This window comes from Sparus aurata, chromosome 21 (genome assembly GCF_900880675.1).
Source record: "Sparus aurata chromosome 21, fSpaAur1.1, whole genome shotgun sequence".
Lineage (NCBI taxonomy): Eukaryota > Metazoa > Chordata > Actinopteri > Spariformes > Sparidae > Sparus > Sparus aurata.
This window is the reverse complement of record NC_044207.1, coordinates 2,629,141-2,640,552: the sequence shown is the minus strand read 5'-3', so window position 1 is coordinate 2,640,552 and position 11,412 is coordinate 2,629,141. Positions and strand designations below refer to the sequence as shown.

General features: G+C 40.8%; 1 long non-coding RNA gene across 1 annotated transcript; it reads left to right on the top strand.

Annotated features, from left to right (window-relative positions):
• The first annotated feature begins 7,706 nt into the window (after positions 1-7,706).
• On the top strand, positions 7,707-9,671 carry LOC115572894 (uncharacterized). Its single transcript, XR_003982181.1, has 4 exons — positions 7,707-8,112; positions 8,435-8,571; positions 8,832-8,978; positions 9,270-9,671. It is a non-coding gene; the product is annotated as an uncharacterized LOC115572894 (long non-coding RNA).
• The last annotated feature ends 1,741 nt before the right edge of the window (positions 9,672-11,412 follow it).

Below are 11,412 nucleotides of genomic sequence, written 5' to 3'. Positions count from 1 at the left end.
TATAGTCCGGCCTCCTCTGCACGATGATAGGAGATATTCGAGAGGGGGGCGTCCATCCCCCGAGGTGAAGTTCGGTTTGTCTAACGGTAAGCTAGCAGTGTTTCACAATGTCGGCACTCAGAGCTAGACACGCAATTTGCTCTGTTGTTTGTAGGAGATAATAGGGGTACAACGGATCAAAAAACTCACGGTTCGGATCGTTTCACGGATCAGAGTCACAAATCGGATAATTTTTTGAATCAGCAAAAAAAAAAAAAAAAAAAGCCAAGACAAATAAAAATAATTTGTAAATGCCGCAGTGATAAGCAGATGTTGAGCAGCCTTTGTTTTCACTCATGTCAGTGAAACACCAGAGTGATGTCGCTTCACATGCGTGGCCATGCTTGATGTGTTTCCACTGTCATATGGCTTTCTTGTGTCACAGTGCCTACAAACCGTCATAGTTTTATCCACTAACCTCTTTCCTTCATCATTATATTTGACAGGGAAGCCAAAATGCTCCCACACAGGGGATTTAAATGACGCGGGGCATTCAAGCTCCTCCGTTCCTCCGCTCGCCATGATCACGCTGCACTCAACAAGTGTGTGGATTGAATATGCGCACAACTTTTTTTTTTCATAGATCAATCAGCGGATCACGTGTGTGCCGAACCGAAGATATTGATCCGAACGGATCACGGATCAATGATGATCTGTTGCACCACAAGGAGATACTTAATAATAAAGGTAATTAATCACTGGTGATTAATCATACACTTGTAAATGGGGCACCACCTCTGTTGTTTTATCTATGTAACTAATCCGGTGGGAACTAGTCAAGATCCAACTGCACAAGTTTGGATTGAACAGTTTAAGTCAATTTCAAATCAATTTATTCAATTTCAAAATCTATATTTAATCTCATATTCTGATTTCTTTGCACAGATCCATCGGTTCTCCATATTAAAATTAAATTCCAGACAACGACAAACGATTATATATGTTTATTAACTAAATAATTCAGGGTAAAATAAATGAAATGACAATTTTAGACGAACAACAACAGATAACAGAAAAGGTAAAGACTATAATAAGCAAAGTAATAAAGTTATGGAACGGTCGGCAGATGCTTAAATTAAAGGTCTGTTTTTTTATATTAAACATTACAGGAGTTATTTTTTATACTAACGAGACCCTAATCTCAATTTTCTTAAGTTCATAAGATAGAAGTCAGAACTTAGACAGAAGTCAGAACTTCCGACGCCAACTCGTTCTCACGTCTGTGGATCCAGCTGTATGAAGACGTTCAGCCTGCTTTGTCTGGCATCAGTAGGGTCCTGAAGTTTGGTGTCTTCGAAAGTTCCTGGTTGGACTGCGGCTCGGCGCATCGGTCCAATAGCCGGAGGGAAGGCCGGTACTCTGTTGAAGCACTCTCGGTCCAAGGCCCAGCGAGGTTTCCGCATTAGGAGCGCTGGGGGCAGAGTCGGTCGCGGTTGGGAGCACACAAAGTCTCTTTTTAGTTGAAGACCACCTGTCTTCTGAAGCAGACAATTACTGCAAATTCTTAATCAAATGAGGATAGACTTTTTCTTTGTTGTTTCAAGTGGTGGTTCTTAAAGGAGTCATCACCCGGAAATCGCAATTTCTCTCGTTAAATCATGCATATTGGTGTTGGACCTCTGTTGAAACTTGCCCGAAAAGCTGGAGTTTGAAAGTGGCTTATTTTTTTTCGCTTTGGCTCTTTTTCCGAACAGGAAAAGCGCACAGTCGTGCGCGTTCCTAAAGCACAAGATTTTGACTCTGCTCCGGTGGTGACGTTACCACAGAAGGCTACTTGCATATTAAGCATCGGCTCACAGCCGTCCTCAGCCAGACTTTCTGAGTGAGCACGCCGAATCTGCTTATTTCTCTGTCATTTTCACGCCATACATCGTGACCGCCAGCATTGAAACTCAGGTCTTACATGTAAAACACGAGTGTGAAAAGTAAGAAGGAAAAAACAAAGAATTTACCATTCAGAGACGTCTTGCTGTAAACGTGTCTCTTCCACCGTCTCTGCCTCTTCACTCTCCTGTTCGGTTTCCGACTCCGGCTCGTACATAAATGGCTGAATTCTGTAAGGTTCGTCATTTAGTGTGTGCGCCATGACAGGGGGCTGTTTATGTTGTTGAGTCCGTGTGTGCATGCAGGCTCGCCCCCCATTCCGGCTCTGTCCTTCCTGCGGCCAATCAACGCGCGCCTCATTACATATTAATACAATGCACATCCGGACCGGTCAAAACCTCGCGCATAATCTCGCGTGAGAAAGTCGCGGTATGAAAAAGGGTCAGAACAAGCTCTATGTTTGATTTAAAATTTTTTTTTTTTTTCTAATAAGTTTTAAGAATTGATCCAAAGCGATCCAAGAGGGACTGGATATGTAAAAAAACAGGTAATGACTCCTTTAAGTTCTGATTCTTAACCCTCTAAGACCCACTGTTGTAATATTACAACGTTACCTTTAGCCACCCTAAAAAACAATCTGTTACATTTTATCTTGTTTTTTACCACATTTACATAGTCATTGGGTCCTATTGTTTAGTCTCACGATGCTATTGGATAGTACATTTGTTTATAAGTCCGGCCTCATGGCCATGAACTCACACAACCTCTCATGGTTTCCTTCGGACAACATTGCTTTGTTTCATTGGACTAAATTCATCAAATTCAAGTAAGTAAAATGTCTTTTATATATTTTTTTGTTGTTATTACAATGTCTAGAACATGTACATATGTAGTTTTTGTAGAATAGATTCATCAAGTTTCATTTAGAGCTTGTTATATAATTGTTGTAATATTACAACGTTGGGTGAGTGTGGTAGTCAAAATAGCAGGCCTGTTGCAGTGGGAACAAACAGGTTGTATTCCCTCCTCTACACCACTGCCTGAAACAGAGTGTTTTTTTATACATGGAAAGTATACATACTACCCTTGGGTTCAATTTTGACTAATTTAAAAGTTTATCTCTAAAAAAATGTAGTTAATTTGATCAGACTGACCTAAAATTCCACAACTTTGTCCACAAAGAGGATATCAACAGACATTCAGTTCTGGGAAAGGTGAACATTTTCCTGAATGTGGATGTGTGGATGTAAGTGGGGGTATGCATGTTTTCCTTTTAGTATGATAATTAGAGGGCATTACAAGCAGTATCGTCATGTCAAGGCAGTATTGTGTGACTTAATGGCTGGTGATTGGGATGCACATTTCTTTTAGCATGATAAGTAGAGAGCATAGGCTGAGTCATTTACATTTACATTTAGGGCATTTAGCAGATGCTTTTGTCCAAAGCAACTTACAATAAGCAGACAGTAAAACATTGGAAAACATTGGAAAACATTGGGGAATTCACTATGTGGGAACAGCCAGGCAGGTGCGCCTGCCCAACTGTGACCTTGAGGACGAGAAGAGCTTGAAGAAAAAGGGGAGAGGAAGCGATGACGTCAGAGTGGAGGGGAATCACAACATCTGTGCTGTCAAATGGTCTGACAACAGGGCCATCACACTTGTGTTGTCCTTTGCTGGACCTGAACCTGTGCAGAAGATTCAACGCTGGGACAAAGCCAGCCGAACCTACACTGAAGTTGAGAGGCCTTACATTGTTGGTGCCAACAACAAGTACATGGGAGTTATGGATTTGTTGGACTCATTTACAGCCAAATAGAGGTCCCCCATCAAATCCCATCGCTGGTACATGTACATCTTCTGGCACACCATCATCCTCTCTCAAGATCTCTAGCAAAGAGACAATGAACAGGAGACAGTTTCAGGCACAGCGAGCATCCTCTCTCATCCTGGTGAACTTGGCGCTCCAAACTCCGAAGAGAGGACGACCATCTTCAGGCCAAGGAAGCCCAGTAACAGTGACATCAGGAAGCCCTCTGACTCCTCAGAAGAGACCATCCAAGAGAAGGGCACAGCTCCATTGGATGTACGCAAGGACCTAGTTGCGCATTTCCCAGTGAAGACAGGGAGAGGACGCTGCAGACACTGCACTAAAGGATACACTAACATGCAATGCAGCAAGTGTGATGTTCACCTTTGCTTTTCAGAGGACAAGAACTGTTTTTGGGACTTTCACTATGAATGAAAGTCAGCCATGAAATGGAAGAAAAGGAATGAAGAAGTCACTAGAAAAAGCTATTTAATAAAAAAAATAAAATAATTCTTCATAAAAATATGAATGTGTGATTATTATTAGTGTTATATACCTTTATGGGGCTAAGTAAGCAATCAACTCCGCAAATGAATCCTTAGTTGTTCTGAATTGTTGTTCAAAAAACATGAGTACACATACAGAAATTCTGCTCCCACCTAAGCCCAACGTTGCAATATTACAACATTTCTCTAAAAACTTACATAAACATTTTTTTTTCAAAAACTCTTTCATTTCTGCATCAGAGGCCTCCTACAACAACATCTGAAGGGTCAAAAATTTTTTTTTTTAGGTTTTTCTATATTTGGGTCTTACAGGGTTAAACTAATTCAACTTCTTCTGGATCAGGCTGTGAGACTTTAATAATATATTAAAAATCAGAAAGAAAGTACTTCGATCTGTTAAAAATAAAAAGTGAAGCAGTGATTTAATCCGCTTGTCTTAGAGCTTGTTGCAAAAAAATAAATTAATTAAAAATAAAATAAGAATGAAAGAAAAGAAAGGAAGACATAGAGGAGTGGGAGAGTGAGAGGTGAGAAGCAGAAGTGAGGAGCAGAGAGGTGAGGAGAGAGCATGTCTCTCTCTTTTATGACCTGGTGCAGACAGACCAAAAGGGGGGGCTGGCTGACAGTGTCACTCCTTCTGTGATCTGAGTTTAGACTCACAAAACTTTAATTTAACTAAATGGCAAATTTTTGTCTATGTGAAAAGATGCAACATGAATAAAATCATTTATGACTCAAAAATAATTAAAACATGATTAAGGCATAAAACACAATATACAGTAGAACCAATGACTTATACATATTCTGTCTAGTTCTATCTTAACAAAACATGCCAGAGACATTTTACTGGTAAATACAGAAGTATTAAACACAAAGAAGAATGATCTGAAAGTCTGTCCCCTTCACCAAAGGGAGGGGCTGGTTTCTCCCAGACCTCAAACTCATTAAGCAATAAAACTTCATTTTTGGCTTAACAATAACATAGAGGAACGTGGAAAGCATCAGTTTTAATGATATATTCTTCATCTCCTTAATATAGTTGTACTGCCCTTGCAGTGCGTTCTTGAATGCAAAGCTAGACAGCCAGTTAACATGCAAATGTCCTCCAATAAAAATACACAAGGCTTGACTTTTCTTGATTTTACTGAAGACTTGTTGCTGCATTTGTTTTGGTTGTAAAACTGAAATGTTACAGAGATAAAACATAAATCAGTACACAATTTTCCATATACATGTACAAATAACACGCTTTAACCATGACAAAACAGTGTACTTGGTAAAAATTAGCTTGATTAACTGCAATTGCAGAACAGAGCTATCTGCTGCTAATTAGCAGAGCACATGTTTAGCTAACTTGATAATTTACATTTATAACATGTTTAATTACAAATAGAAGAATATAGCGGTAGTCTACACATACTACTCACAGACACATGATTTCCAAGGCAGAAGCGTGATAGAGAAGCCTCCTACAGATCCATGCACCAAGCAGTGCTCCTCCTGCCTGCCTGAACTCAACTGAAGCATGTGTTGCAGAGTGTGCATGCCTGCATCAACCTGTGACCAGTAGGTGGCAGCACAGAGCATGAACTAATAAAGATAAATCAACTGTTTTTAAACTTTTAACTTAAAGGGATAGTTCGGGTTTTTTGATTTGAATCTGTATGGCATCCCCGTCAGCAGTGTCGTGCATCAACAGTGACTTACCCCCGACAGTGTCCTGTGCACCGAGTTCTTGTCCGGTTTTAGTGCTGACGAAAGTAGTCCGGCAAGTTGTCTGGGGTCATGAAAATAAAGCCTTTTTCTTCTCAAAACAAATGTGTTCAAAATAGTGATACATATGCATCACAAAACCGTTGTCCACGAAAAAGTCAGACCTCATAATCGCTTGGCGCTATTTTCTCTCGATTCGTATCACTGCGCGCTGCCACCAGCTGACAGCCGCACACAAATCCAACACTTTTTTCAGTTGTTTGGCAGTGTTTTACGTACATGTTTTGAAGAGTGCTGCTGTCCCTGCACCCCAGGTAAGAACAAGTGGTGTTTACAAGCGATCAGGGTATCGTGTTTACAAGCGAACAGGTTATCAAGAATCAGCTAGTAACGTTTTGTGCAGCAAATCACTCAATTTCTATGAGTAGTCCATGCTTCCAGTCACAGTTTAGGCATATGTTAGCTGTATACGAGTTTCTAAATGACGTGGGTGTCATTTGGAAATTGGTCAAAACATGATATGAAGAACACGAAGCTTATGCTTTATGGAAAAATATTCTGACTTGTCAGAAAGACAGTAAAGTGGATGAAGAGTATAATCTACTCTAAAAAAAAACTGTTTCTAATTGGAATAATTGTACAGAAACATATTTGTCACCGTTACTATTAGTAGAAAGTAAAATGTATGATATAATATTACTGTTAGCGTTTTTGTTTGTAAAACATGATTGAGATTCTATCTTGTAATCTACAATGCAAAATTTGATGTTATGTTTTCAAAGGCATGCACTCCTGTTGCAATGGCCGCAACAGCACAATCTGAGGCCAGTATTTATTCAAACCCTGAAGAAGCGGACCAAGCTTTTTCTGGACTCCTTCAGTCAACCCCTCTAAAGTCTAGATTTGACCATGAACACTTGAAAGTGGTTCTCACCAGCCCAGCAGAAACAGTTCCAAGAACAAAGCCATCAACATCTGGTACATACTTGGCCTTACCTCCCACCTGGACACAGTCACAGGTAAGCACAAATAACCCATCCATCTTGTTTTGCATACATTTTGTCAGAATGAAAAGCTAACAATTTCACAAGGTCAAAATATGAACATGAGGCTCATTGCATACCATAAATGAGATCCACATAAATGCAGTCAGTCAGCCACTTTACTTTGAATTAGACTTCACAGTCTTTTATTCTTCTTCATTCAAAGTCAGGGAACCCGAGCTCAGTTGCATCTGAGACACTGGATACAAGCATGAATTCCATAGAGGCACCTTGTGAAAGACATGATAGCCCATTTCTTCCACTGAGTAGTGAATGTACATCCACAAGAACATCTTCCTCAGACATGAGCATTGCGGGAGCAGAACAGAGAGGTGACTGGTCTGAGAGGATGTGGATTGTCAACGAGTCGGCCCTTATGGAACTGTTTGCAACTTGTCACACATGTGGTGTAGCCATTGCTGACAAGAACATCACCAGCAGTGGATCCATGATCATAATAGAATGGACATGTCACAATCACCATACGGGAGTGTGGGCAGATCCTTGGTTCAAGGGGCCAACCCAACTGCCTGGGGTAGTGCTGGTAGAGGGAGCCTGTAAGTGTGTACGTATGGGTGAGGGGCAGGGGATCCCTAAAGGTAGGCATAGGTGATGTCTGGGGTGGAGTGGTGGTGTGACAGTAAAAAAGTGTGTGTGTGTGCGTGTGTGCGTGTGTGTGTGTGTGTGTGGGGGGGGGGGGGGGGTTATGGTGTACTGTATGTATGTAGGGGTTGGAGGAGTAAGGGGCAGTGTGTGGGGGGGGGGTCAGTGTGCTGTGTATGTGGGGCAGTGGCTACTGATGATTCAGTGGGTTGGTGGGCAAATCACTATGTTCTGCTTTTATGGGCTTCCCTGCATGTGTTTTCTTTCTTTTCTGCTACAATAAACAACACTGGTATCCGAGGCTACTAGTTCACCGGCAATGGAGTCTGTTGGTTTCCGGAGGGGCCTGGATCATCTGCTGGACTCTGGACTTTACTGTCATTTTATATGACCTTTGGCAAGACTTTTCATCAGGGTTTACTTTTTCATTTTTATCTTTATACATTGTATAGGTGTAAAGAAGAAGGCAACTGCAGCAGCCAGGAAGAAAGAAAACCGGGACCTGCAGCCATGGATCAAGTCTCTGGGCAATCACTTCTGGTGGTCATGCAGCTCTTGTGGTGGAGATGAGAAGGTGATGCTCATGGAATTGTTTGGCTATACATAACACATTATTCAAAGCACACCATCTTTTAGATCTTCAGTTCACAACTGCTGCTTGTCAAGCATGAAGTTGCCAAGCTGTTTCATAGGGATGCAATTACTTGTAAAAACATATATTCAAAATATGTTTTCTCTGGTTTCTATTATTTCTTGCAACTGGGTTGGTCCTTAGTAGCTGATGATCTAAATGCTGCTGATTTTCGTTACATGAAAGCATGGCCAAATGAGGATACTTTGTGGCAAACAATTGCTTTGTGAAATTTGCTAAGCAGTATCTAAATTTCCTCAAATAGGAGTTGAGACGCTGGTGGACCTCTATCCTGTATCAGGGGAGTGTAGGGGTGTACTGCCTGGAACGCTCTCAAGGCTGTTGTACTCGATAAAAATCTCTTGAGAGACCTAAGTCAAATGACTTTGTTCAAACACACAGGTAAGTTTGGATAAACTTAGCATTAGGTTGATCACATTTGTCCCTAAACACATCAGAACACCTCTTAGGGAAACATGAATAATGTAATGCTTCACCTGTCCTTTGAGAAAACAAAAGCAATTTTGCAAATGTACAAGTAAAACTACTTTTTCCCGCAAAACATTAAAAATGAAATAGTGATCATAGTAATAGTAATAATTTGAGGCTGTTTTGTAGATGTATAAATTTGAAAATGTCTAAATAAAATCTTTTTTTTTTAGGGGACCTTGAAGTGTTCCACAGCTCTATGCTGAAGTACGCAGAGAAGAGGCGACACTTCACATATGTCACCATGCAGGCAAGACTCCAACTGAGTGTAATTGACCACAACCACAATGTTGGCCGTCAGCATGACCATAGTCAGTCTGGTAAGTATGATAGACACAGATATATATATACCTTTTGTCATGCCATACGTTCACTGGATAAATCAGTGCTTTTCAAACTTTAGGAGTTGTGAATCCCCAGAGAAAAAAAATCAGAATATACTCCCCCTTTTGCCTTTGTATTTTAGTTATTGCTTTTTATTTATCTTGTCATCCTCAACTCACAGGCCACACAAATCAGTTTGATTTTTTTAATCACAGTTTATTCATTTTCATACCAAAGTAATGCACATCGTCATCATTCTTCTGTCCCCTCGCTCTCCTCATTCCCAGGAAAAGAAAAATACAATGTTATTCACTCTAAGCAATCAAACCAGTGGGTTGTAAGGAAGCTGTATGAGCCAACAACTCAGGATTTCCGGAAAGACTTGGTGCAACAAGTCATTCAACGGCGGCTTGACAATAATGTCAGGCTTGGAGATAAAACATTCCACATCCATCCTCCAGTCAGCATACCGGACAACATTGCTCCCACTCCAAAGTCAAACAAGGATGAATTGGTGAGACAACATGCATCACGTTTTCCAAAACAACATGCTGGTGATCAAGATGTTGGTGTCTGAGACTGAGAAAGCCTTATTTGTGGTCTCTTACCTTTACCATAAAATATTTTTTCAGGCCATGTTTCTTTTTCTATAACTATGTGTAAGCGTAATTATAACCATCACATCTGATGTCTTAGAGCAGTGGTTCCCAACCTGGGGTCCGGGCCCCCCCTAGGGGGGCGCCAGAGATCCAGGGGGGGCGCACAACTTTGTCTGCTCTGAGGTTGTGAGGTTACCAAAATTATATTTGTGCACATTAAATGTATAAAATCCCAATACCACACCCAACTGGATAATCAAAAGTCTTTATAATCCAAATTGAATGTATCTTTGGTCCACATTTAAATTCATTAAAATATTTATCACCAACACCCCTATGAGGTAGGCAGGTAGGTAGGTAAACTGTGTGTGTGTTTGTGTGTGATACACCTGATGACACAAAAAAGGAAGAAATGTATCTATATACATTGTAAAACAAGGAGAATAAGAGCAAAAACCTACAACTGTTGTTTATTTTTGCAAATAAAAGTTTGTAATTAATCACATTATTCTTTCAGTGTATGCGGGTTGGGGTCGGGGGGGGCCTGGCTTGTCTTCGACACAGGCAAGGGGGGCTTCAAGGAAAAAAGGTTGGGAACCACTGTCTTAGAGAATGTACTGTAGTTTTAATAAACAGGATTGAAAAAAAATAAAAGATGTGGTGTATTTCTGTTTGTGTTATGTAAACAAGATATTATTTAAAATATTTTCCATAAAAATGGTAAATGTAACAAACTGTACAAAATGTACAATAACACTTTTCTGTTTTGAACATCTAAAACAATTGCAGTGCATCCTCTGACTCTTTGAAACCTGCATATTGTCCATTTGGTGATGGATATGTTTTTCTTATTAGCTCCACCACACACGAGGGAAGAACTCTCCTGTTGCCTTGACCGAGCTTCTCTCCTTTCAGGGCCCATTCTATCACGATGCGATAGGCAACTAGCCTGTTCTGTCTGAAATAATGAACAACACAACATAAGTTGGTGCATACTTGATATGACAGCAACACAACTTTTTATCATAAAATAGTATCACTATTTATGTAAGAAAAATTGCAAGATACTTTTGGTTATGGCAGGATTTGGATGGTGATGGTAATTTTTTTATACAGTATACCACAGATGATTCTTGAGACTCAGTCAGCATGGTGGTTGGAAATCAAGAACAAGGTTTTAATCTTTCAATGATGCGCATCAAGGGAGAGACATAGTTTCACAAAAAAGTTTGGCCAATATCTCTGATTAGTCAGAGAAAATGTCCACTCACTGTTTGGGGACATAGGGGCGTAACCCTTTGGCCCACCCTAAATTGCATTAGGTAACTGTTTAGGGCAGAAGGCTTTGTTGTCCAGACTACAAAGGACAAGGTGCTAACTCCTGGGGGCAGGAGGAGACGGGAGTCTGATATCTAGATCCCCTGAGGACAGGAGATCACGTCTATTGCGACAATGGGGGCTTAGGCTGCCATTTGGGCCAAGACAATATTCATGAGCAAAGTGGGATACAGACATGCAGAGACTCAGGAGGCTGTCTTACAAAGCTCTGATACTAATATGAACTCCACCTCTGTGGGCATTATTTGACACTTCAAGTGCACCACCATTTGTCTGTCAACCGGTCTCTCACGGCTCCAGCTGTGGCTCCAGCTTCAACTTGTACCACTTCTCTGTCCCTCCTCTCTCTCTCTCCCCGTTCTAACTCCATCTGGCGAATTTCGGCATCAGTGTATTCGGGTTCATAAAGAGACCCCCTTGGCTCTGTGCTAAAGTCGAAGTCTTCATGATCGTCGGTGTCGTAGTCAGACATGTTGTTAACTTTCTGAGCAGT